Source organism: Ostrea edulis, chromosome 5, assembly GCF_947568905.1.
Source record: "Ostrea edulis chromosome 5, xbOstEdul1.1, whole genome shotgun sequence".
In the NCBI taxonomy this organism is placed as follows: domain Eukaryota; kingdom Metazoa; phylum Mollusca; class Bivalvia; order Ostreida; family Ostreidae; genus Ostrea; species Ostrea edulis.
Genome location: NC_079168.1, coordinates 27,552,179 through 27,564,005, shown reverse-complemented (window position 1 = coordinate 27,564,005; position 11,827 = coordinate 27,552,179).

The window sequence follows — 11,827 nt, the reverse complement described above, 5'->3', positions numbered from 1 at the left end:
TCAGTAATCAGGAAATGAATATGATCTCTATCTGGTGGTTTTTATGGTGTTCTTTTTTTTTTTTTTTTTTTTTTTTTTTTAGGTATAAGCACTTTCTCCAGGCTGTCGTTTGTATAATAAATTTGGTGCATTTGATGTTGGGAACTTTTCCGTTAACTTTCCCCTAAATTGCTTCTAAATTTATAAACCCAACGAAACAGTCGTAATAATGTCGCATGATAGGATATACAGGGCCGTAAATTACATGGAGGCGGAGGAGGCAGCTGCCTCCTCCAACTTTTGAGCCAACAAAAATTAAAATTTAAAGTTCATTAGAATTTATGTTGTTTCCAATAACTAAGAACATGATACCTCCCTTAAAAAGCATTCCAAATCTTTCTTTTAGAATGAGTTAGTCAAGTAACATCTTAGAAGGCCCTAGAATCAAGGATTTTGCACGAAACGTGTTCAGTGTGCACAAAATGTGCTCAGCGTCTGGGGGCCGCCCAGGCCCCCAGACCCCCGCCTAATTTCCTGCCTCCTCCAAATTGAAGGTTAATTTACGGCCCTGATATAGTCCGCATGTAAAGACTGTACTCTAACTTCTCACCGTGGCAATTAAGATAGCTTAACTTCATGGTGTAGTGTGGAAGGAATAATTTCACTAGAAAAGTAATGACCGTTACACGCCTTCTTATTAAATCGGCCGCTAAAGGTTTAAGGATTCTAAACTGTTTCGAGTAGAATTTTTATGTTATCTTTGCTACAAATGTGGGAAAAGAAGAATACTCACTTTATAAAAAAGTACTATATCAGAACAATTGTGTAGTTGTCGAAGGTTATAAATGTATTCAAACATGTATAGTACATACCCTAATGCAAAATGGAAATTAGAAGTATATTATGATAAGCACATTATTTGAAGAAAGATATTAAGACGACAATTATAATGTGCATATGGTGACTTGCATTTAATATGCTAAATTGATTCATGAAGTGATGAGGCACCATGGTATGAAATTAAGCAAACATATTAGATCGGAATGACAAGAAAACAACCATGACTGCATGGTTTGAATATCCGGTATCTTCAACTCCTATTTCTACGTTGAGGTATTTGAACACACGTACACACACCCACACACAGACCACCAGACACACACACATACAAATACACATGTTATATGATAGAAAAAATTACAATTCAAGACCAGTACTCTATACTGTCTGCGGTCATTAAAGCTAGATGGATAATATAATAAAATAAAAAGCGCAAAACAATATCACAGTAGCATTCACATCGACACCTGATGGAAGAGACAGAGACACAGATCACGTACGTGTTAGTGTTGGATGAGTGGACTTCGTAGTAGATCTGATTGATCACTGTTCGTTATTTTCACCTTTCATCTGGCGAGTATGTTAACCCTTTAGCTCGATTCTTAAAACACTGGGCTGTTGTGTTAGAGGTTTTGAGGTAGATCCTCAACAGAGGTATATACTCGTCTGTTACACATGGCGCCCAGCATTGGGCCCGGGTAATATCTGGGTGGTGAGAGAAATGACACCCAAAATTTGACCCCCACAGGTATTGGCACTGCTGGAGACTGGGGACGTCTCTCCTTTTGAGTGGGGACAGTGTAGTAGTGTTAGATCCATGGCTTTCCTACTAGTTCGCATTCCTGTCCTAACCCTTTAGCGCGGTGGAGCACTGCAAAGCAGTGGTCCCGGGTTTGATTGTCAGCAGAGGTATATACTTGCTTCTGTTACACGTAAATGTAGTAGTACATGACTGAGTGAGAGAGAAAGAAAGAGAGAGGCATGAAGTTGGTCATGTGATCAAATCCTATTACGCCCGATGTGGGATTTTATACCATGAAGAGGTAAGGACAACGAACAGTGACCAATTTCATAACTCTTATAAAGAATTCAGAATTAAGACTAGTGCAAATGCATACTCCTGGACATACCAGAGGTTGGATCAGGTGTCTAGGAGAAATACGCATTATTTGTCGACCGATCACACCCATCGTGAGCCCTATATCTCGATTGATACACGGAGTAATACTTATCAAAGTCAGTGTAAAAAGAACGGCCGAGGTTTTCGTATGAAATACGTCAGGCCGCATTGTAGCTAAAGACAGGCTATATTGGTCAATTAGACCATATAACGACTATAGAATATCCGAAATTTTGACTTTAAACGTGACTGCTGAGACCCTGTAACCTCAACCTGTTTGCTAGTAGTCTGACTCGAATAAAAACTTATCATACGGAGAACAAGCTCTTATGCGTCGGATCAATTCAGAAATATAAATACCGGTGATAATGGGGTATTGGTACATGAATATGGGAAATCAGTTTTGCTAATTTTTTCATTTCTATATTTCCATCAATTTATATCCAAAATCCTACATAAAATACATAAAAACCTTAAATAACTATTTAAAAATGTGAGCTGTCATGGAACGGACCTCATCTCCTTCTGACGGAGAAGAATCCATTCTATTGCATCTAGGAGGATTTTAACAGGAAAAGAAATGTTCCACATACAACGTTAATGTAAATAAAGTTGTAAGCAACAGTTGAAGATGTGTATTGTAAGCAATTTAAACAATAGAATAACTATGTAGTCGTAAGCTGATTGTATGGTTATAATAATAGATATTTAAGGAATATTATATTCATGGTAAGAGTCTGTGTTTGCCCAAGTCTCTATTTTGTATTACTTATAGGAGTTATGAGATTGATCACTGTTCCTTATATTCGCCTTTCACAATCGAAAGTTTAACGAATAATGGTAATATAAATTTTTATATGATAATAATTTAATTCTTATTGTATTCTTGTCTCTGATTGGTCAAATTCCAATTGAGGAACGCAGGTTATTTTTGTATAACCTGGTTTGGTATGGAGACACAACCCCTTGACAACCAGATGCCGGAACTATTTTTTTCTCTCTCTAAATTTACACTGCAGCATTGTTTTCAGCATTCTATGGAATAGAAAGTCAACGTGTACAATAAGTTTCTTCGGTTTGATACACATATTGATACACATATTGTCAATATTAGCATCTACTTGTACGCAAACCACTGTTGTACTTCTTTCTCTTTATGATAGTCGAATAATAGATTAAAACAAAGATATTATATTCGAATAAATGATTTACCAAGTAAGAATTGCCCTGTTTATTTTGAAATACATTTCTCACTGGAAGAAAGGGGGGTGTTTCATTGCTTGATCAGCCTTTCAACAAAGCAAACAAAAATTCATACATCACATTTTATCACATGACGTCAGTCACATTGACATGTGGATCGCAATTTGTCACTTGCTTATACATATTTTCTTGTGTTGAACTTACTATTAGCGACAACGTTGCATGCAATGGTAAGTTTTTATGAAGTAGAAGTTTTCAGAGAGTTAAAAGCCGCAAATTTTTGCATTTTCTGGTATTTGAAGATTTATTTTGGGTAGGCCTAAACAATGCAATTTCCCGTATTTATTCAATCTGTCGGAGATGAGCGACTTCAAAGTCGATCTCTATCTCTGAAGGACAGCGAAATATGCATTGCATGCATAGTGTACAGATAAATATCTATCATGACAAACTTCACCTTCGATACAATATTTTAGGCTAGGCTCCGTAGAACTGAGATTAAAGATGGCGACCTTCACAGCTAGACACTTCGTCGTTGTTGCTAAGTGAATCATTGCGCGGCTCAGTTGACTTGTATTTTTCCGAGTTTATGTACATTTTGATAATCGAAGGTTAGTATCTTTGTCTCTTGCATTAAATTATAAGGAATTGATTTAATTCTGGGGCAAATTATACGAGTAAAACCTGGGTTAGGGTCCGTTTTTTTATAATCCGCTCCGTGATTTCCTACAATACTGGTTCATGAAAAGAGAATTCGAAGAGGGTTATCTGTCAGGTAACCTACAACATATTTCAACTTGAAAAGATGTTTTGAAATTGTACAACATTCATCTTTGAAAAAGTTTGAGCAAAGAAAAATTACATGTAAATATAGAATAAGTGCACATAATCTAAGAATTGAAAGTGGAAGATATCAAAAGATTACAAACACGAAAGGACAGAAAACCACCCTTGAAAGAAATGAAAGAATTTGTAGAATGTGCGACATGAATTGTGTGGAATGCAAGATAAAATTTATGCACTGAATGAACGTCCTGTATCCATGTATAAACGCAATAGACATGAATGAACGTCCCGTATCCATGTATAAACGCGATAGACATGATGATATTAGAAAATTAGTTTCACAAAGAAAAATTTCTGTGGATTATGTCTTGTGAGAATGATATGTTGCTTATCAAGTAAACCAATTATTTAATCATTATTATAAAAGTAAGAAATAATGCATTATATAATCTTAAAAAGAACCAAATACATATCAAAGAATTCTGATTCCACACACAAGTACTCTGAAACTGAAATAAAAATATGCTGGAGTTCCTCATTGACAATATCTTCGTAGTCTTTGGTAATCAGGTCTTCAAATCATCACTTTGAATTCCTATGAGCACGGAGTGTTTCTCTCTTAGCTGACCTGCTTTTATATTCTTAGGAAGCAGAGTTTATTCAAAATTTTCTATATGAGAGGAGAAAACCTCTTGTTGTGACCTTCAACTCGGCATTAAGATATATCAACGACGTTTTATTTAACAATAATCATTTTTATTCATATGTTGATTCGATATATCCTTGTGAACTCGAGATAAAAGACACCACAAAATCCTCCATTTCTGCTTCGTCCTTAGATATTGCATTGAAAATGCACATTAACGGCAAACTAACAACTCAACTTTATAGCAGATGGAATGATTTCAGCTTTTCCATTCTTTACCTCCATCTTTATGTAGCAAGATTCATTTATCATTTGCATATGATGTTTATATCTCTCAACTGATTTCATATGCAGGAAATTGTTCTGAGTATAATAGATTTCTAAATTGAGGCAGACTTATGGCAAATAAGTTGATGTTGTAGAGTTTTCAACAGTCGTGTTTAAAGTGAGCATTTCACAAAGTCTAGAACAATCTAGGTCACGGGTATCAATGAGGAAATAAACATGAGGTTCTGGAACAATCTAGTTCAGTTTAGTGCAAATAGTAATATACACAACACCATCATTTGCTCAAATGACGTGTTTCCTACCGATTCCAGGGCCGTAAGTAGGGTTCTAAATCAGGGGAGGCAGGGGATTGGGGGCCGCCGATTGACTTTACGACTGAAAATGACACTTTTTAAATCCCAATTTATCATGTTTGTGTTTCATTTGTACTATGTAAAGAATCGTAATATGGTGTCAAAGACAAAGGTGCTTGTCTTCATTTTAAACATATATCCTATAATATAACATTTATATAATTTTATTTTCTTTTTTGCCAAAAAATCAGACGAGGCAGTTGCCTCGTCTGCCTCATCGGCAGTTACGGCCCTGGATTCTTATTCGGCCATTATTGCCACATTGAATTTGACTACGGATTACACCGTTTATCTTACTAAGTTTGACCAATGTTCGACATCTTCACCTTTCATCAAAATGCATTGCAGTGCAAATATATATGTTACAAATTCTTTTTGCTTACTCCTCCTAGGCACCTGATCCCACCTCTGGTGTGTCCAGAGGTCCGTGTTTGCCCAACTATCTATTTTGTATTGCTTGTAGGAGTTATGAGATTGATCACTGTTCATTATCTTCACCTTGCACGTGTCTTATAAGCCTTTATTACAGATACTCCCCATCTGCTATTATCTTTTGTTGGTAGATTCTGTTTCTTTTTTTTTTTATGTCGACATGTTGCTGCTATCAATTTTGATTTTCTTATGTACAATATGTATGTTGCTCTTGCATGTCCTCAAGGGATCCAAACTGGTTTCAATAAATCTATTCTATTCTTAAGTTCGGTAGTTAGTTTGCTGTTGACTTACATGTTCAAGAGAATGTTTAAGCATGAAACAAATGTGGATAACGCTGTGTTGTTTTTATTTTATGTTCACTTGGTAAAATGCTCTCTGGAATGTTTCACATCAAATGCAACCGTTATTTACACACTGATTTTGAATACGGATAACTCTGTTTATCTGATCAAGATATAGAACTGAAGGCGGGTGTAACTGGTCGACAGGGGATGTTTACTCCTCCTAGGCACATGTTCTCATCTCTGGGATGTCCAGGGGTCCATTTGTTCCCAACTCTTAATTTTGCATTCCTTATACGAATTCTGAGATTGATCACTGTTCGTTATGTTCTCCTTGTCACAAACTATTCAATACTTCTTTTTTTTATGAAAATACTTGAAGAATACAAACACGTATTCATTACTTAAATACATTTATAGACAGATCCTTATATCTATGTTCAATTAACATTTTGAATTACTATTTGTAGCGCAAATGCTACCTAAAGCAAACGTATTTATTGCTCAAAACGATCGATTTTACATAACATGGAGTTTGGACGGAATCAGAGAACTTAAGGAGTTGGAGTCCACAGGTGGACTGCCTTGAAAGCCCCCCCCCCCCCCCCCCCCCCCCTTATTTCACGGCGATTTGATATTGCTAAGAATTAATTTGTGCTTTCATTTCTTTTTCACAACTCCTCTTCTCTGGATCCATCTTTGTTGATGTGAATAATTATCGCTTTCGTTTAGGCTCGGATGAAGAGAGAAAGGCAAGGTTGAAGTCATACATTTTCCTCTTATAACAAAGCGTTGGAATCGCATCAGGACGAAGGCGTTTTTTGAAGAAATCCCTGATTTCCTCATCAGTGAAAACTGACCCTTAAAACATCCATCTGTGACTGTACTGAGACGATCCTATCAAGTCTGCACGAGTCAATCTCACAAATGTTGTCTATGCTGCTCTTTGTCGCTCCTCCTTCGGGAAAACATGAACGACAAAGATGTCCGAGGGCCTGTTGTTGCATCCTGCAACTACAGACATGCGTTCCCTACTCTTAATTGACATTTCTATTCGAATATTTTCTTCTCGTACACTTTCGTCTTGTTGTGAAAAGAAAACCCGCCAATGATGAGTTGTGACGGTATGTCCGGTATTACAGTTTTTGTCTCGTTTACGGTTTCGTAAATATGTGAATTTACGAAAAGAGTTATTTTTGCCCAAAATACCGTTAATCAATTTAAAAATAACCGAAACAATTTCTCGATCGGTATTTATTTCTAAAAATACATAAGATAAACTAAACTGTATATTTTACTTTCCAAACACTTTACCATTAAAAGAATTATTAATTAATATCACTACAGCAAGTGGCTTTTTATACTATGCAACGTTTTTCTTCTGATTTAAAGTAAAAGGTGAATAATTCTTATCAGTCATGTGGCATAGTAGACTCCTCTTGATTTTCTGCTGGCTGATGATATCGAAGTAGACGACGTAGGCAAGTAAATTGTTTTGTTTACAAATGCCCCAAAGGACATAATGATAAAATTATTTTTCCCTAACAAATCTAATGTATGACGTATTTGGGCAGGGTAGAAATCATCAATGTTTTAATCAAGATGACGTGTTTACGGATATCATATTTGCAGCATTTTAGACTAATTCACGCATTTATATCGTAAAGATGTTATATAATTTATTAAATTGTGTGCTATGATTTTATTAGTGGTTTGTGAACATCACATGTATTAACTATACGTTTTGTAAGGCTGTTACATGTATTATGGAGACGTACTCAGCTCTATTCACCTATACACCTGTGGGAGTTTTATTGTTCATATATCAAATACAATTTTGTTAATTTGTTGACAATGATCACTGTCTAAACGAAGCTTCAATGCAGGCTGTAAATCTCCTCAATGATGTGCGTAGATGGAGAGGATAGGTTAGGGTGTGAACAATTTGTATCGTAGATTCGATCTGCTAAATGGATCACCCGTCTTCCATCTTCCCATGTTAATGTGTGTTCACTGGTTTCTACGCGGAGGCCGACATCAACTTCTCTGTGCACCTCTACCGGTTCGATCTGGTTTTCCGTCATCATTTGATATGAATGTTCGTAACCGCCGCTTCAATTCAACTTATAATTACAATAAGTATGTAAAATACAATCAAACCGTTAGTGATTTTTAACTTGTAGTTTTCTAAACAAATTTGCATCTAGTTTTTTCTGAGTCGCTGTATATCTTGACGACCTTTAGGCCCACTGTCGTGACGCAATCCGGAATCAGAAAACAAATTAATGAATCTTTTCTTTATATAGTATATAAGATAGAACACTGTTCTTTATCTCGATCACTTTTCCATGATGTCAACAGTACATGAAGTGGTATTTTCATAGGGTTATTCTGCAAAGCATTTGAAGACATTTCCCGACAATATGGCCGAAAACATTACCCAATGGGACAAACTAAATATGCAAAAACGAGTTTGTCAAGTCGAGTGTATTTGTTGTATGTACGTTCCATGTGGTGATTACTGCCCTCCAGTAACTGAAGGGTGAGGAAGATGAAAAAGCTTAGCAAAAGCCAGCCATTCTCAAATTCAAATTTGATATTCCTTTAAGCTCTACAGTAGCGTTGAACAACTACATATGTGTACCTTTAACGCAATGTCATATACCTACTAGAAACAATAACAGAGGCTAAAGTTGTCAGCAAGATATAGTAACGCTAGGAATGCTTTGAATGACAGACCAACGGAAATGCCACCAAAATTGATTTGCAGCCACGCGTTTCAACAAGAGTAGGGCGTTAATAAAACCGGGCAAGTCTACGACTTCAAAATTCCTAGGATCATTGTAAAGTTTCATTTCATCTTGTAGATATGGTACACCTAACAATCAAACTGGATCACCTCTTCAACGTCACACGATGTTATGCCGTTCTTTACTCATTGATTTTGACTACGGAGTACTCCATTTACCTGATATATAAGTCTCACGGAAGGTGTGATCGGTCGACAGGGAATGCTTACTCATCCTAGGCACCTGATACTACCTCTGATACATGTGTATGTCCAGGGGTCTGTTTTCACCCAAGTCTTTATTGAAGTTTTGAGATTGATCACTGTCTTTCAATTGGCGACGGACAATGGGCTAAAAATGAAAAAGAACTTGATCCATTGTCAGGATGTATTAAAATTGTAAGAAAAATATTAAAATTCCGCATTAGACACATCAAAACAATAGTACGTACCATTTATCCTTCTGTGTTGAGTACACCAGAAGTGATAAAAGAATAAGATATGTTACATAAGGAATATGTTTTGGTTCTAGCAGACAAAGCTTTTAACAACATTTTCTTTGTTTGTAAGACTCGTTATTACAACTGTATTTGAATCGAATCAACTCCACCTTTGGTGATCGTACTTATACTCCAATTGCTCTTTCAAAAGATGAAATTCTTCAAAACCATGCCTCCGTTTTAGACACATTTATTATCCCAGTCAATGGGTCGAATGAATATGAGTTGCCTTGCCTATGCTGGATCCCTAAACTTCATAAAAACCCTTACAAACAAAGATGCATTCCTGGATCCAGTAAGAGTTCTACTACCAAGCCTCTACCTTTGCTCCTCACGAGAATATTAACAGTTGTGAAGGAGAAACTTCAAAAGTACTGTGCCTCTACATATGCGAGTAGTGGTGTAAATCAAATGTGGATTCTAAAACCTTCTGAAGAACTTTTAGTAAACTTGAAATCGAAAAACTTTTCTCAAATCAACAACATCAAAACGTATGACTTTTCAACACTTTACAGAACCATTCCTCGCGATAAATTAAAGACTAGACTTTTTGACATTATAGACAGTTGCTTCTTTAGCAAAAATGAAAAACGGAAATATTCAAACCTAGTGATCAGTCCTCCAAACATAACTTTGTTAAATACCACCCTAATTCCATCAAAAGTACTCTAAAGTTAAAATAAAAAATATGCTAGAGTTCCTCATTGACAATATCTTCGTGGTCCTTGGTGATTGAGTCTTCCAGCAGTCTGTTTGAATTTCCATGGACACAAATTGTGTCCCATTGTTAGCTGACCTGTTTCTATATTCACATGAAGAAGAATTTATTCAAAACCTTCTATGTGAGAATAAAAACCTCTTGCTATGGCCTTCAATGCAACATTTAGATTGATCGACGTTTTATTATTAACAATAATTTTCATTCATATATCGATTCGATATATCTCTGTGCATTCGAAATTAAACACACCACCGAGTCGTCCACTTCTGCTTAATACTTGAATATTTTACTGCACATAGATATTAACGGCAAACTAATAACTAACAACTCAACTTGATGATAAACGGTATAATTCAGCTTCTCCATTGTCAACTTCCCATATTTATGTAGCAATATTCCATTATCACTAGTATATGGTGTTTATATCTCTCAACTGATTCCATTCGCAAGAGCTTGTTCAGCGTATGATCAGTTTTTAAATCGAGGTAAGCTGCTGACAAACAAGTTGATGGTACAGGGGTTTCCACAGTCTCGCTTAAAGTCAACATTTTGCAAATTCTATGGCCGTTATAACAATCTAGTTTACAAATACAGCCTATCATTGGGTCAAATCTATCTGTCTTATTTCATACCGATTGTTAGGCCTTTCTGGCCACACCGATTTTGACTACGGATAACTTCGTTTAGCTGATCAATATATAGAGCTTACAGCAGGTTTGACCGGTCGACAGGGGATATTCACTTCTCCTAGGAACCTTATCTAACCTCTGGTACACGTATATCCAGGGATCCGTGTTTGCCAAATTCTCTACCTTGTATTGCTTATAGGAGTTATAAGATTGATCACTGTTCGTTATCTTCACACCTTTCATTCATCTGAGTAACACAGTTTTAGTTTCGCATTTTTACCAGCCAAATTCCCAAAGTCTGACAACTGGTATCACGGTCCCTCTGATATGATGAGAAGGTAAAAATAGTGAACAGCGATCAATCGGATAACTCCTACAACATACTACATTTCGAGACGGAAGCAATACATGTACTATTATACGATCAAATATTATCTTCATCCTTTTATTTTGATATTTTCAAAATTCTGAAATTATTTACATTACCATGGAAATACAAAATAGAGAGTTGGGCAAACACGGACCCAGAGCCATACCATGTGTAGGATCAGATGTCTAGGAGGAACAAGCATCGCCTGTCGACCGATCGCACTCACCATGAGCCTTCTATCTTGATCTGATAAGCAAGGTAGTCCGTAGTCAAAATCAGTGTGTAAAGAACGGTCTTACAATTAGCATGAAATACTTCAGGCGATATTTGACCCAATGACAAGTTGTATCGGTAAATTGGACCGTTATAACGATCATAGAAGTTACAAAATGAGATTGTTGCAACCTCTGTAACATCAACTTGTTTGTCAATATCTGTATCGATTTAAAAATTGATCATACGCAAAACAAGCTCTAGCGTATAGAATCAGTTGAAGGACATAAACACCATATGCAGGTGATAATCAATATGGCTATATAAGTATAGGAAGTTTATTATTGCATATCCCCAGCTTCCCCTAAGGGTCCGGGTTATAATAGGTCCTCAGTACATTTTTCTTGTCGTAAGAGTTTACTTAATGGGGCGATCATTCAAATGAGACCGCAAAACACGAGGTCCTGTGTCACACGAGGTGTGGTGCGATAAATATCCCTCCCTGTTCAAAGGCTGTAAGCACAGAGCATATACCTAAATTCTGCAGCACTTTACCATCAATGGTGACGTCTATATGATGAAAAATCTTGGGGGGGGGGGGGGGTATGGCGTGTAAAACGTTGCACTATTATACTAATCTTGTTATTCATATTCGAAAACTTGTAATATATATTC